Source organism: Mus caroli, unplaced genomic scaffold (assembly GCF_978045245.1).
Source record: "Mus caroli unplaced genomic scaffold, Mus_caroli_1 scaffold_12, whole genome shotgun sequence".
In the NCBI taxonomy this organism is placed as follows: domain Eukaryota; kingdom Metazoa; phylum Chordata; class Mammalia; order Rodentia; family Muridae; genus Mus; species Mus caroli.
This window is the reverse complement of record NW_028227267.1, coordinates 51,420,828-51,434,385: the sequence shown is the minus strand read 5'-3', so window position 1 is coordinate 51,434,385 and position 13,558 is coordinate 51,420,828. Positions and strand designations below refer to the sequence as shown.

The 13,558-nt window shown below is 45.3% G+C and overlaps 1 pseudogene; it reads left to right on the top strand.

Annotated features, from left to right (window-relative positions):
- The first annotated feature begins 530 nt into the window (after nucleotides 1–530).
- Nucleotides 531–2,005, top strand: LOC110308953 (R3H domain-containing protein 2-like; annotated as a pseudogene).
- The last annotated feature ends 11,553 nt before the right edge of the window (nucleotides 2,006–13,558 follow it).

The following is a 13,558-nucleotide window of genomic DNA, read 5'->3' as shown; positions in this document are numbered from 1 at the left end:
CCTGTAATCAGATATGACACCCTCTTCTGGTGTGTCTGAAGACAGACACAGTGAATTTATTTATAATAATAAATAAATCTTTGGGAAGGAGTGAGCAGGAACTGAGGGAGCGGTGCTGACCAGAGCAAGCAGATGTCCTAAATTCAATTCCCAGCAACCAGATGAAGGCTCACAACCATCTGTACAGCTACTACAGTGTGTACTCATATACATAAAATAAACAAATCTTTTTTAAAAACCAGATCCACATCCCCTTGTCCTATTTACCATCATTTCTCCACTACTTTTGGACGGTGGGCTAGAAGGTATGTTGAAGAGTTTCAGAACCCTTATTAAAAGTAAATTTTGAGTCTCCCACTAGCAGCCTTCTGATAAAGATATAGACCTCTCAGCTCCTCCTGCACCATGGCTGTCTGGATGCTGCCATGCTCCTGCCTTGATGATAATGGACTGAACCTCTGAACCTGTTAAAACTTGTTTCTTAAGTGAGATGCCACATCAGCACTGGACTCATGGAGACTGAACATTTATTCAGAAATCCATCGAAGCTGCTGTACCCTGCTGCAGACCATGTCTAACTGTAACACTACTCAGGAGACTCTGGAAATAATGAAAGAATCAGAAAAAAAACTGGTGGAAGAATCTGTAAACAAAAATAAATTTATATCCAAAACTCCAAGTAAGGAAGAAGTTGGGAAGGAAGATGGAGAGAATGGTCTGCATCAGGAGGCACAGAGACAGACATCCAGTCCTGGCCATGCCAGCAAAAGAGCCATGTCTGATTCCAAGTTCCAGTTCAAGGTATGCAGTCTGGCAGTATGTGAGAAACCCTTCACTCCATTTGCTGATGGCCCACTAGACACCCAGAGTGCAATTCAATTGCACAGCACAACTGCAACTCTGACAGGAGGAGGAAAAGTCCACAAAAGATGTCTCTGAAAAGGAAGACAAGGACAAAAGCAAAGAAAAGGTCCCGAGGAAGATGCCATCCAGAGACTCCAGCCAAGAACATACCGACTCCACCGGAATAGAGCTACATGAATTTCTTGTAAATACACTGAAAAAGAACCCAAGGGACATAATGCTGAGGCTAAAGTCCGAGCAAGAGATTCTGGACTTCATCGGTGACAATAGCCAGTTCAAGAAGCTCCCTCGGATGACCTCATATCACCGGATGCTATTACACCGAGAGGCTGCCTATTTTGGGACGGACCACAATGTTGATCAAACAGGGAAAGCTGTCATCATCAACAAAACCACCAACACGGGGATCCCTGAACAGGGGTTCGCAGAACATATAAAAGATGAGAAGCATACAGAATTTTAACAGAGATTCATTCTCAAGAGCGATGATGCCAGTATGGACTGAGATGGTAACCAGATGAAAGTTCTGTTGCAGTGTGGAAGGAGGAGCAAGTCAATAGAAGAGAGAGAGGAGAAATATTAAAGGGTCTGAGAGAGAGTACTTGCCTGACAGACTGGCCAGAATGGATATCTAAATGACATCAGGGGAAACCGGGAAGGTCTGAGCAGCACATCAAGCAGCCGACATAGCAGCACAGACAGTGAACTCAAATCCCTGGAGCCATAGCCTTGGAGCGGCACAGACTCAGATGGCATTGTCCACACCATGCGACCACCTGTCACCAAAGCCAGCAGCTTCAGTGGAATCTCCATCTTCATCTTCCGAGGTGACAGCATTGGCAGCAGTGCAGGCAGGCTCTCCAGTCCAGGCATGGCACTAGGTGCCTCTCGAGTATGCTACCATGTCACTTCACCCCAGTCTGTCCGGGGCCTTCTTCCTTGTACTGCCCAGCAGCAGCAGCAGCAGCAACAACAACAACAACAACAACAACAACACCTTCCTGATCTCCCACCCACTCCCCAACAACAGCCACCCTTGAATAATCACATGATTTCACAGGCAGAAGACCTCAGCAGTAACCCCTTTGGACAAATGAAGAATGACATGAGGATTTTGATTGAGACTGTCCTGACTTTCTGAATTTCTCCTGGTAATTTGGTCATTTCTGATGATAATGATTCTACCTGTGCATGAGCATAGGAGGTCTTACCACCTTTTCCTGTCTTCTTCACTTCCTTGGTTAGGGTTACCCTAAGCTATTTTTTTTTTTTGAGGCTATTTGGAATAAAACTTCCCCCTGACTTATTTCCCTGTGGATTTATCATTGGCAAAGAAAAAAAGAAAAAAAAAACGATGGCTTGTTGTATGTTAGCTTTGTATCCCACCACTTTACTGAAAGTATTAGTCCATTCTAGGAGTTTTCTGGCGAAGTCATTAGGATCTCCATAGCATCATATAATTTGGTTTGAATAAGGGTGGCCCCACAAGCTCATATACTTGCATGCTTGTTTCTCAGTGGGTGGAACTGTTTGGGAAGGATTAGAAGGTGTGGACTCGGAGGAGGTGTGTCACTGGGGGTAGGCTTTGAGGTTTCAAAAGCTCATGCCATTGACAATGTCTCTTTCTCTTTGCCTCATACCTGTGGATCAGATGTTAATTCTCAGGCTCCACCAGAGCCTTATCTGCCTGCCTGCTGCTGCCTGCTCCCCTCACCATGATGTTCATGGACTCGCTCTCTGAAACTGTAAGTTCTAACTAAACTCTTTCATCTGTGTTGCCTTGGTCATGATGTTTCATCATAGTAATAGAAAAGTAACCGAGACAGAAGCCCAGAGACTGGGCTATTTCTGTGACAGACCCGACCATACTGTGTTTGTTTGTTTGTTTGTTTGTTTGTTTGTTTGTTTGCTTTGGAGAAATGGAGACTACTTTGGACTAACAAAGCAGTTGAATGCTGTAAGCAGGGTGTTAATGGGCCATTCCAATAGGAACTTAGGTGACTGAGAGTGATGTGCTGAGAGCAGAAGCCTCAGAGGCTCTCAAAACAACACAGGCTCCTGCCATTCCTTTTGGTCGCCCAATGGAGCGAGTTCAAAAGACCCTATTGCTGACGACACTACACATCTTTATTGTAAGGTATAAACAAATCAAGTTGGAAGTGAGCTGGACGATTCCTTCCTGCTGGATGACTCTCACAGTCTCAGGACAGGATGGCAGGCTACTAGGGGAGAAAAGACATCAACAATCTTACCCAACTATGAATCCTGTGAACTGCAATGCCAACTTGCCAGGCAAGATGTACTCACTGGTACAATCATGGTATGGCTATTATTAGGATAATCATGAGTCTTGGCTTGGATAATCACACCACAGGAAAGAATTCATGCCAGGCTCTGTAAACCCAGCCAAAAGTCCATGGCTGAGGAGGCGTTAGATCCCACTGAAAGAGCTTACTGTTGTGTAGCCAAATTGAGATGGCCCCAAAATGCCTTCTAAGCTTAATGTGCGTATCCACAAAGAAATGTCAGTCAGAGAAGCTGCTCTTCATGACGAATGATGGAGGATGCTGGGACTCACGGGTGCTTTAGGTGCTGAGAATAGGGAAAGTCAAGTATTAACCCCTATGCAGGATGTTTATATCATCCTCTGTATGGCTCAGAGAACATTGTGGAAGAGAAGACTGTGAGCGCCTGACTTGCCAGCAAGAAAGACACCACAATAGGATCCTTCTGCACACGTTTATTGGGAGAGCATTGACTGTATAGGCGAAAGACCCCGAGCCCTGGGCCTCTCACTCTTATATACTATCAGTTCCCATCCACTCACAGCAGGCCACATCACCTCACCAGGTACGCAACTTCAGCTAATCAGGGCAGCAGGGGCATATCTCCACCAAAATGGCTTCGCCAGTAACCTGGTACACCTGCGCAGCTCTCACGATGTTTGTGGTTTATATGAGGAAGTCAGGTGCAAGTCATACGGCTTAGCTGCAGTCCCTGGCACCTTCTTGGGACTGCTGCCACACCTGCTCCCCACAGAAGACAGGAAAGAGAAAGAAGGGCTCTGAATTCCATCTTCTAGCATGATGCAGCTATTGCAACCATGCACTGAATATACAGAGGACTGCATCTGGCAACAGCCAATCATTGATTAGGGATGGGTTCAGGAGCCTCTCTCTCTCTGCTGAATTATTGGCTACTGGTGGATTCTGGGGGTTGGGGGCAGCCATTATTTTAAGTCATGTATCCAACAGACACATGAACAGTTCCAAACCTCTGGTCACAGATGATTTTGTTTCAACTCAGAGGGTCACAAACCAAAGCAAAAATGCATGAATATTATAAAGGAACTAATAAAAAGAGGTTTATGTTGACAGAGGTGGGAGTGAGGGGGCTGAGAGTAACCACAATGCATTTTATGTGTATGGAATTATCAAAGAGAAGATTTAATTTAAAAAAACATATTAAAAAAGAAATAGGAGAAACAGATAAAGTGCAAATGCCCTTTCTTATATTTTTGGTTGTCACCCTAACCTTTAACAGCAGAGCCGTCTCTCCAGCCCAGCGATGCCCTGTCTAACAGCAGATTTTGTTATGCAGACTGAGTTAAACAGACAAGCTGCAAAAATGCCCTTGGTATGTTGGGTTTGGGACCCTGTTCTAAGAGATACTTGTATACTAAAGAGTGAATGAAGGTACAGGGCAGGGAAGAAAAAATTAAAGTGACGCAGAAATAGAGAGACGGGAGGGTAGGGGAAGAGGACAGGACAAAGAGGAGGAGGAGGGATAAGGAAGGAGGACTGAAAGGGAGGACGGAGAGGAGAAAAGGGAGAAGGGAAATGGAAAGGAGGAGAGGGAAGGGAGGAGGAGAGGGAAGGGAGGAGGAGAGGGAAGGGAGGAGGAGGGAAAGGAAGGGGAAGAGGAAGGAAGGATGAGGAGTCAGTATAAAAGGGATGAAGGATGTAAGTAACTACATTCTCTGATCTCACACAAGGTGGCAAAGCGGGTCCTGGTTCCTACCAGAGGCTTCATGCCTCTTCCTGCCCATGCCCTTCATGCAGACACAGACGAGATATTTGATAAAGGTCCGATTTCTAACCATTATCACAGAGAAACTAAGTAGTTCCTGTCTGGCCAAATGGTGTGACTCTTTAGAGGATATGAGTCTCTCAAGACTCAACTGGGCAGTGGGGTCCTCTGCTTGTTGCTGTGAGGGGCTGGATCTCTTACTGTGGCTCAGACCCCAGGGAATAGCCCCAGGGATCTACCAAAGGTGCTTTCTCCATTTGTGAAGGCAGGAGGGCACAGGTATGTAGCTTAATGGAGTTCTGCATGGACAGGCTGGAATGTAGAGGATATTAGGACCACTGCATAAGGAACAGTAAGGGCCCTGGTAGAAAAAATCCCATCTTCCCTTCTACCAAGTTTTCTAATGCATTCTGCCCCTCTGCCCTACTTTCTGAAATTCTTCAGTGAGATGAGACATCTTTGAATTATATGCTGGTAGGAATCCAGCAAAGGAAAGGAGACTGCACTTACATTATGCCTCAGAATCTCCTCCTTGGATCCTCCTCCTTCTCCTCCTCCTCTTCCTCCTCTTCCTCCTCCCCTTCCCCTTTCTTCTCCCCCTCCTCCTTCCCCTCCCCCTTCTATTTCTTCTTCTTCTTCCTCTTCTTCTTCTTCCTCTTCCTCTTCTTCTTCTTCCTCTTCCTCTTCTTCTTCCTCTTCTTCTTCTTCTTCTTCTTCTTCTTCTTCTTCTTCTTCTTCTTCTTCTTCTTCTCTCTCTCTCTCTCTCTCTCTCTCTCTCTCTCTCTCTCTCTCTCTTAAACTGAAGCAATGTCTCCCTATGTTGACTGGTTGGAAGTTGCTCTGTAAACCAGGAAGGCCTGGAGGATTTGGCCATCATCTTGCCTTTCTCCTGAGTTCTGGGACTACAGGCATGTGCTGCCATATTGAATTCTTACTAAACTCATGTTCCAGTATAGACTGTTTTCCCTGTCCTGAGGGCAAAAGATATCCCGGAGGGGGGGATTTCCAGGCTGCATTTGGTTTGAATGCTTGTTATCTGTTATAAAGGTAGACCCATGCAGTAGATATCCCGGAGGGGGGATTTCCAGGCTGCATTTGGTTTGAATGCTTGTTATCTGTTATAAAGGTAGACCCATGCAGTAGTGGTCAGAGGTGAAACTTGCTGGGAAGTGTCTGGGTCAGGAAGACTGGGGTCGCATGGATGAGTTAGCGGGGCTCTAAGGAGATGGGGCTGGGGGGGGGGGAGGATTCATCCATGAAGCACATCTGCTGCACAGGTTTGAGGGCCTGAGTAAAAATCCCCAACACTATCTAAATAGCCAGCCACAGCTGTGTTTTTAAAAATCAGAAATAGATTTTTTTCATAAAGAATATTCTGATTATGGTTTCTACTCTCCCAACTCCTCTCAGGTCCTTTCCACTTCTGTACCCACCTAAATACCCAAATATACTCTCTCTCTCTCTCTCTCTCTCTCTCTCTCTCTCTCTCTCTCTCTCATACAAACAGGCATCTAAAAATAAAACAAAATAAGATAAAACAAAAACAGAAAAAAGAGCCACAGTTAAAACACAAGAAGCACAGACCCAGAGACACAGATATTTCACACACACAGAAAATACACAAAAACAAAATTGGAAACCATAACATAAAAGCAAAAGATCTGTAAAGTAAAAAAATTAAGAAAAAAAAAGTCCAGATAAAATGGTGTGTGACAAACAAACAAAAAGGCCCAAAAATCAGTGAGTTCACTTTGTGTTGGCCATTGACTGCCTTGCAAGGTGCCTGCCCTTAAGTGTGGTTTGCATACCCACTGAGACGCCACTGGAGAGGACTAGTTTTTCATTTAGATGCAGGCATCAATTGGAGACAGGATCTGATAGGGATAGGGGTTCTTGTCTACTTCTCCTTTCAGCACTGGGACCCCATCTAGCTTAGACATGCTCATGCCCTGTGCACGCTGCCACGGTCTCTGTGAATTCATATGTGCATCAGTCCTTTTGTGTCTAGAAGGCCGTGCTTTCTTGGTGTCCTCCATCCCCATTGGCTCTTACAATCTTCCTGCCTCTTCTTCTACAGGGTTTTCTGAGCTCTGAGAGGAGGGGTTTGGTCGAGACATCTCATTTAGAAGTATTCCAAGGTCTCTCATTCTCTACACATTGTCCAGTATTTGTTCCCATCTGCTGCAGCAGGAAGCGTCTCTGATGATGGCTGAGCAAGGCACTGATCTATGGGTCTAGCAGAATGCCATCAGGAGTCTGTTTATTGCTATGTTCCTTTAGAACAGTAGTATTTGGTTTTCCCCTAGGCTCATAACCCATCTAGTCTCAGGTCCTTGGCTACCTGGGCAGTGTTGGGCAAGGGTTCCGTCTCACAGTGTGGGCCTTAATTCTAGTCAGATATCAGTTGGTTGCTATTACAACTTTTGTGCCATTATTGCAACAGCATATCTTTCAGGCAGGTCACCAGGTCACCGCTGCAGATTGAAGGGTTTGTAGCTGGCTTGGTGTTTGCCTTTCTCCTCTGGAAGCATGCAGCATACCTTCCCATACCAAGAACACCAATCAGTAGGAGGGAAGACTCTGGTTAGGCACTCGCTCGACTTCTCCATGTTCAGTGAGTTATAGAGGTGTTTTCAGCAACAGAGCCTTACCCTCAGTTTGTAGAGAGCAACCAATAGCCCTGGCATCAGCCTGGAAGGGTTGGAGATTTCCACCTGGGTCCTTTTGGCCAGCAGCTTGTTTAGATGTAACCCGTTCCTAGCACTTGAGGTTTCATTTGGTGGCAAGAGATGTCTGGTCTGGGCTTTATCTCCTCTGATGTTTGATGGTTCAAATTTAGATTTCCTTTATATATGTATATATTTTAAGAAACTTCTACAAAAGTAGGTTTCCATATGACCCCTAAAATGGCCCTTAGTTTTAACTGTCCCTCCTGGTGTTCCCCCCACTCCCTCTGTCTTCCCTCTTTTCTGTTTGATCCTCCTGTTCCAGTCCTCCTGCCACCCATCCATAACTATCTATTTTATTTCTTCATAGAGAGCGCTTTTCCTCCCTCTAGGCCCTTACCCTATATCTAATCTCTGTGGTACGTAGACTGTGGCTTGCTTATCAAGGACTTAACGGCTAGCTAATCACCTTTAAGGGAGGACAGAACACACATGGGTTGCCTCACTCAGGATGATTTTTTTCCCCTAGCTCCATCCATTTATCTGAGAATTTTATGATTTCTTTTTTTTTTACAGCTGAGTAATAAATACTCTATGGTGTAAATTTTCTTTACCTATTAGTCCACAGATGGGCATCTAGTCTGGTTTCAATTTTTGGCTATTATGAATAGCCAATAGAACAGTGAATATGGTTGAGCAAGTGTCTCTGTAGTAGGATTTAGAGTCCTTTGGATATGAGGCATGGCCACTTTTGTGGGTTTCCTAGATCTTTGGAGAGTGGAAATAGGACAGTCACTGTGGCTTGCTTGCCACCAGCCTAGTGAGAACCCTAGTTTTAAAGAAATAAGGTGGATGATGTCTTCTATCCATACATCATACATCTTTCTCTCTCATACACACACACACACACACACACACACACACACACACACACACACACACACACACACTGGTGGAGGCAGGGAGAATAGGCTTGCACTCTTTGGCACTTCTTTTTTTTTTTTTTTTAAAGATTTATTTATTATATATAAGTACACTGTAGCTGTCTTCAGACACTCCAGAAGAGGGCGCCAGATCTCGTTGTGGATGGTTGTGAGCCACCATGTGGTTGCTGGGATTTGAACTCTGGACCTTCGGAAGAGCAGTCGGGTGCTCTTACCCACTGAGCCATCTCACCAGCCCCTCTTTGGCACTTCTGCCTGTGAGTACATGCCAAGAGAGCACCAGACAAGCAGCAGATGCCAGCAGCTTGATCTGAGACTGCTCAGCTGCTGAACTATGGGAGGAAATGCCTTCCTTTATTTATTCTTTGAAAGTTCCATACATTTCTACAATGTGTATTGATCATACCCATCCACCACTACCACCCTCCACCTTCCCCGTGGCTCCAAACTGCCTCCCAGGCTCTCGTCTTCTTTTAGGGATTTTTTTTGTTTTATTTAGTTTTGTCATTAATAGACCCCAGTCCAACCAGTGCTGCCCACGTATTCACGGGTACACGGCAGTCCATGTGGCCATGAGCAGCCTACCAGTGGCCTCAATTTCAAAGGATAATAACTCTCTCTCTGTCAGCAGTCATAAACTGCCAATAGCTTATAAATTACCTTGTCTGTGTATTCTGTGGACCGAGACATAAATGGACCGAGACAGATGCCCTTCAATTTCTAGGGAACAAGTTATTGTCCTCTTTGCTGGAACCCAATGACAGCTCAGAACTGCAGAAAAGAGATAAATAAGTTATGTATGTGCGTGCATGAGTGTTTGTGTATGTGTGTGCATGTGTGTGTGTGTGTGTGTGTGAGAGAGAGAGAGAGAGAGAGAGAGAGACCGAGCCTTGTACATGCTAGATAAAGCACTGTACTAAACAACTACAGCTAAGACCACTGAAGGGGAACTTTGTTGGAGCAAAGGGCTAAGCAATATGGCTGATCTATAGTCCATGAAGGAACTGGGCTATCTCTGCCCTTGTAGATGAATTTTATCTTAACAGTCCATTTAAAAATGTTTCCATTGCAAGAGTGAATCTCCTTCCGTAATAACCTCAAACATTTGACAACCTATGTTTGAAAAGAAAATCGTGTAAAAGGATATTTTGGTTGAGTTCCCCTAGAAAATCCTCAGATACCGGTGTTCATGCAAGCACTCTCTGCAGAAAACACGTGGAAAACAGACCAGGAACAGAGCAGAGAAGCCAGACGAGGAAGATGTGACAAGCTCCTGATCTGGACAAAGTTCTGCAGGCCATGACTCTCAGGAGAGCCCCAGAGACAGGCTGGAGTGCAGCTTATATCAGAGACTTACTCAACTCTAGGAAATGGTGTTGGCCTTGGCTTCCTTTGGGAAGCATATAAGGCAGGATGGAAACGCAGATCCTTCTGTCTTTCTCTGAGGAGAAAGAGCAGTCCTTAAAAGAAAAATCATATGAGCCAACCCTCACCCCCAGTCCCACACATATGTAGCAGATGTGCAGTTTGGTTTTCATGTGGATCTCCCAACAACTGGAGAGGAGCCTGTCCCTGACTCTATTGCCTACCTGTGGATACTGTTACCCCTAACTGGGCTGCCTTGTCTGGTCTCAGTGAGAGATGTGCCTAGTCTTGTAGTGACTTGATGTGTCAGGGTGGGTTGTTACCTAGCAGGGTGGCTCCTACTTCTCAGAGGACAAGGGGAGGGGAATGGGGAGAGACTATGTGAGGGGGGACTGGGAGGAGTGGGGGAGGACTGTGATCAGAATGTAAAGTGAGTAAGAAAGAAAGAAAAGTCAAATATTCTGGGAATGGTTGTCAATTTAAATTGTCAAATTGACACCTTTGAGTCACCTGGGAAGAGAGCCTCAGAGAGATTTTCTACATTGGGTTGATCTGTAGATTTGTCTATGGAAAGATTTTTGAACTAGCCAGTACCCCCGAACTCCCAGGGACTAAACCACCAACCAAAGAGCACACATGGTGGAGCACACTATGATTGTCTTAAATTATCTGATGTGAGAAGATCCAGTCCACTGTAGGCAGCACCATTCTCTAGGCAGGGAGTCCTGAACTGTATAAGAATTGGGTATCTTATTTAGGGTTTCCATTGCTGTGAAGAGACACCATTGCCAAGACAACTCTTATAAGGACAACATTTAATTGGGGATGGCTTACAGGTTTAGAGTTTCAGTCCATTATTATCATGGTGAGGAGCATGGCAGTATCCAGGCAGGCATGGTGCTGAAGGAGGTGAGAGTTCTACATCTTGTTCTAAAGGCAAACAGGAGAAGACTGGCATCCTCAGACAGCGAGGAGGAAGCTATCTTCCAAGTAGCTAGAAGGGTCTCAAAGCCTACTCCCAAAGTGACACACTTCCTCCAACAAGGCCATACCTCCTAATAGTGCCACTTCCTAGGTCAAGCATATTCAAACCATCACATGGGGAAATGGAGCTGAGCATATACAAGAAGCCGGTGCACATGCACCCATGCATCCTTGACCTATGATGTGACCTACTGTTTCAAGCTCTTGCCACTGTGACATCTCCACAGTGATGGACTATAACCTGAAACCATGAGCCAAAATAAGTCTTTCTAGCCTAAGTAGACTTCTGTCAGGATGTTTTAACACAGCAACAGAAATGAAACTTGGACCTTGACCACTGGAAATAAGAGAGCACATGGAAATTATCAAGAGGCCCAAGGGGATTTGAACAATACATCAACACTGTCCTTACAGCACACTCCTATGTCATCAAGTGTATTCCCACCTCACATTAAGTTGACTCCACCCCAACAACAGATTTTTGTGTATGACTGTGTGTCCCATAGGAAGCTTGAACGATGAGTTGACAGCAGTCTGAGTCTACAGTTGCAGCTGTTCTAAATGTTACGATTGACATTCCTGTAGAATACATTCTTTATTTGCTTCATTCTTGGTCGCATTTCTGTCCGTCAGGGTAGCAAGTCATGCTTTTATCAGGCTATAGTTGCTAATATTTGCCTATTCAGGTAAAATGGGTGTCTTAGTTAGGATTACTATGGCTGTGACCAAACAGCATGGCCAAAATCAACTTGGGGAAGAAAAGGTTTCTTTGGCTTTCACATCTGGGGGCATAGACTTTAGAGAGAAACCAAGGCAGGAAGTTGAAGTGGGTATGAACATGAACATGGAGGCAGGAGCTGATGCAAAGGCCATGGAGGGGAGCTGTTTATAGGCTTATTGCACTCTGGACACAAGCCCAGAGGTGGTACCACTCCCATCAATTACCAGTTAAGAAAATGCTCTACACACTTGCCTGTAGCCTGGTCTTATGGAGGCATTTTCTCAGCTCCTCTCAGACGACCACAGCTTGTGGCAAGAGATGCTCAGTAGTATGTCTCAGTTGCAGACATATTTCTTTTTGCCTGCATTATGCAGCCACAATAGCCTCTTTCCTCAAGGAAATCTGAGTTCATTGTCCTTTCAAGTCTTTAAGACCCACCCTTCCCACCATGTGTGTAAGGCCAGAGATCAGTCTTGGCAGGGTCTCTCCCGAGCCTGGAGCTCACGGAGTAGGCTAGGTAGGTGGCCATGGAACCCCAGGAATCCTCCTGTTTCTGCCTCCCCTGCATGGGGTTGCAAGTGTGAGCTTCTACTTCTGGATTTTTACATGAGTTCTGAGGGCCAGACTCAAGTCCACCAGCTTGTGTGGTGAACCCTTTGTTGACTGAGCCATCTTCTTAGTCCTAGCAGTCAGGGCCTGTGATGGTTTGTATATCCTTGGCCCAGGGAGTGGCACCATCTGAAGGTGTGGCCTTGTTGGAATAGGTGAGACCTGGTTGGAATGGGTGTGTCACTGTGGGTGTGGGTATAAGATCCTCACCCTAGTTGCCTGGAAGTCATTCTTCCACTAGCAGCCTTTGGATGAAGACATAGAACTCTCAGCTCCTCCTGTGCCATGCCTGCCTGGATACTGCCATGCTCCCACCTTGATGATAATGGACTGAATCTCTGAACCTGTAAGCCAGCTCCAATTAAATGTTGTTTTTATAAGACTTGCCTTGGTCATGGTGTCTGTTCACAGCAGTAAAACCCTAACTAATACAGGGCCTAACTCCTTTGTTTGTCTGCTGCCCTAGAGTCAAGAGGAGAACAAATTATTCGGTGGCTACCAAGATTTTAGGTTTGCTGGGACTCCTGACAGAAGGCTCCCCATTCTAGGAACCAGAACCTCCAAAGCTGGCAGAAAATAAAGTCACAGAGGTAGGAAGGATGTTTCTTAATGAGCCCTCTGGAATGACAGCAAGAGAGAACACATGGACTTTGCTCCTGGAGACCTGTGTGTTATCTGCAGGAACACAATGTCATTGGTGTCAGGCACACACTGAATCCTGAACGGCAACATCATCTTCAAGCCAGTGCCAACAAAGGCCTTCAAAAGCTGCTCCGAGGGCTCTTTTTGACAAGCAGCTTCTGGTTGAGCTACAGTATAGCAAAGGCAGCAGCCCCTCTAGCATGACCACCCCCCCAACAACCCCCCCAACACCCCTCCCCCATCTTGTTGTTGTGAAGTGTTACTTTATCTTTTGTTTGGGCAATCCTGCTGATATATCTGACATTTCACTAGTCATTGATGAATGGTGTTGGCTTAGGCAGTGTCAGGCAGACTCACACTGGAACACATGTCCGTCACCATCAGGATGAATATCTAGAGGAAGAGGTCTGGTGGCATCAGCCTGTGTTAAATGACTGGCTGCTTTTCTCAACAGAGACAAACGAAGCAAGGAGACAACAAAGGATGTGTCCAGAGAACTGAGAAGAAATAAGAAGTCTAGTCTGGAAAAAGACAAAACATTCCACAAATGAGGGGCCATGAAACAAATCTGAAAAAAAAAAAAAAACAACAAAAAAACAAACAAAAAATAAAACCCCCAAAAAGGTATATATTCTTTGTCGTCATTGAAACCATGCTCAAACTCAACAATAGCAACAACAGGAGCTACATCCTTGGAAATTAAAAGTTATTTCTAAACAACAAAGAATAAATCC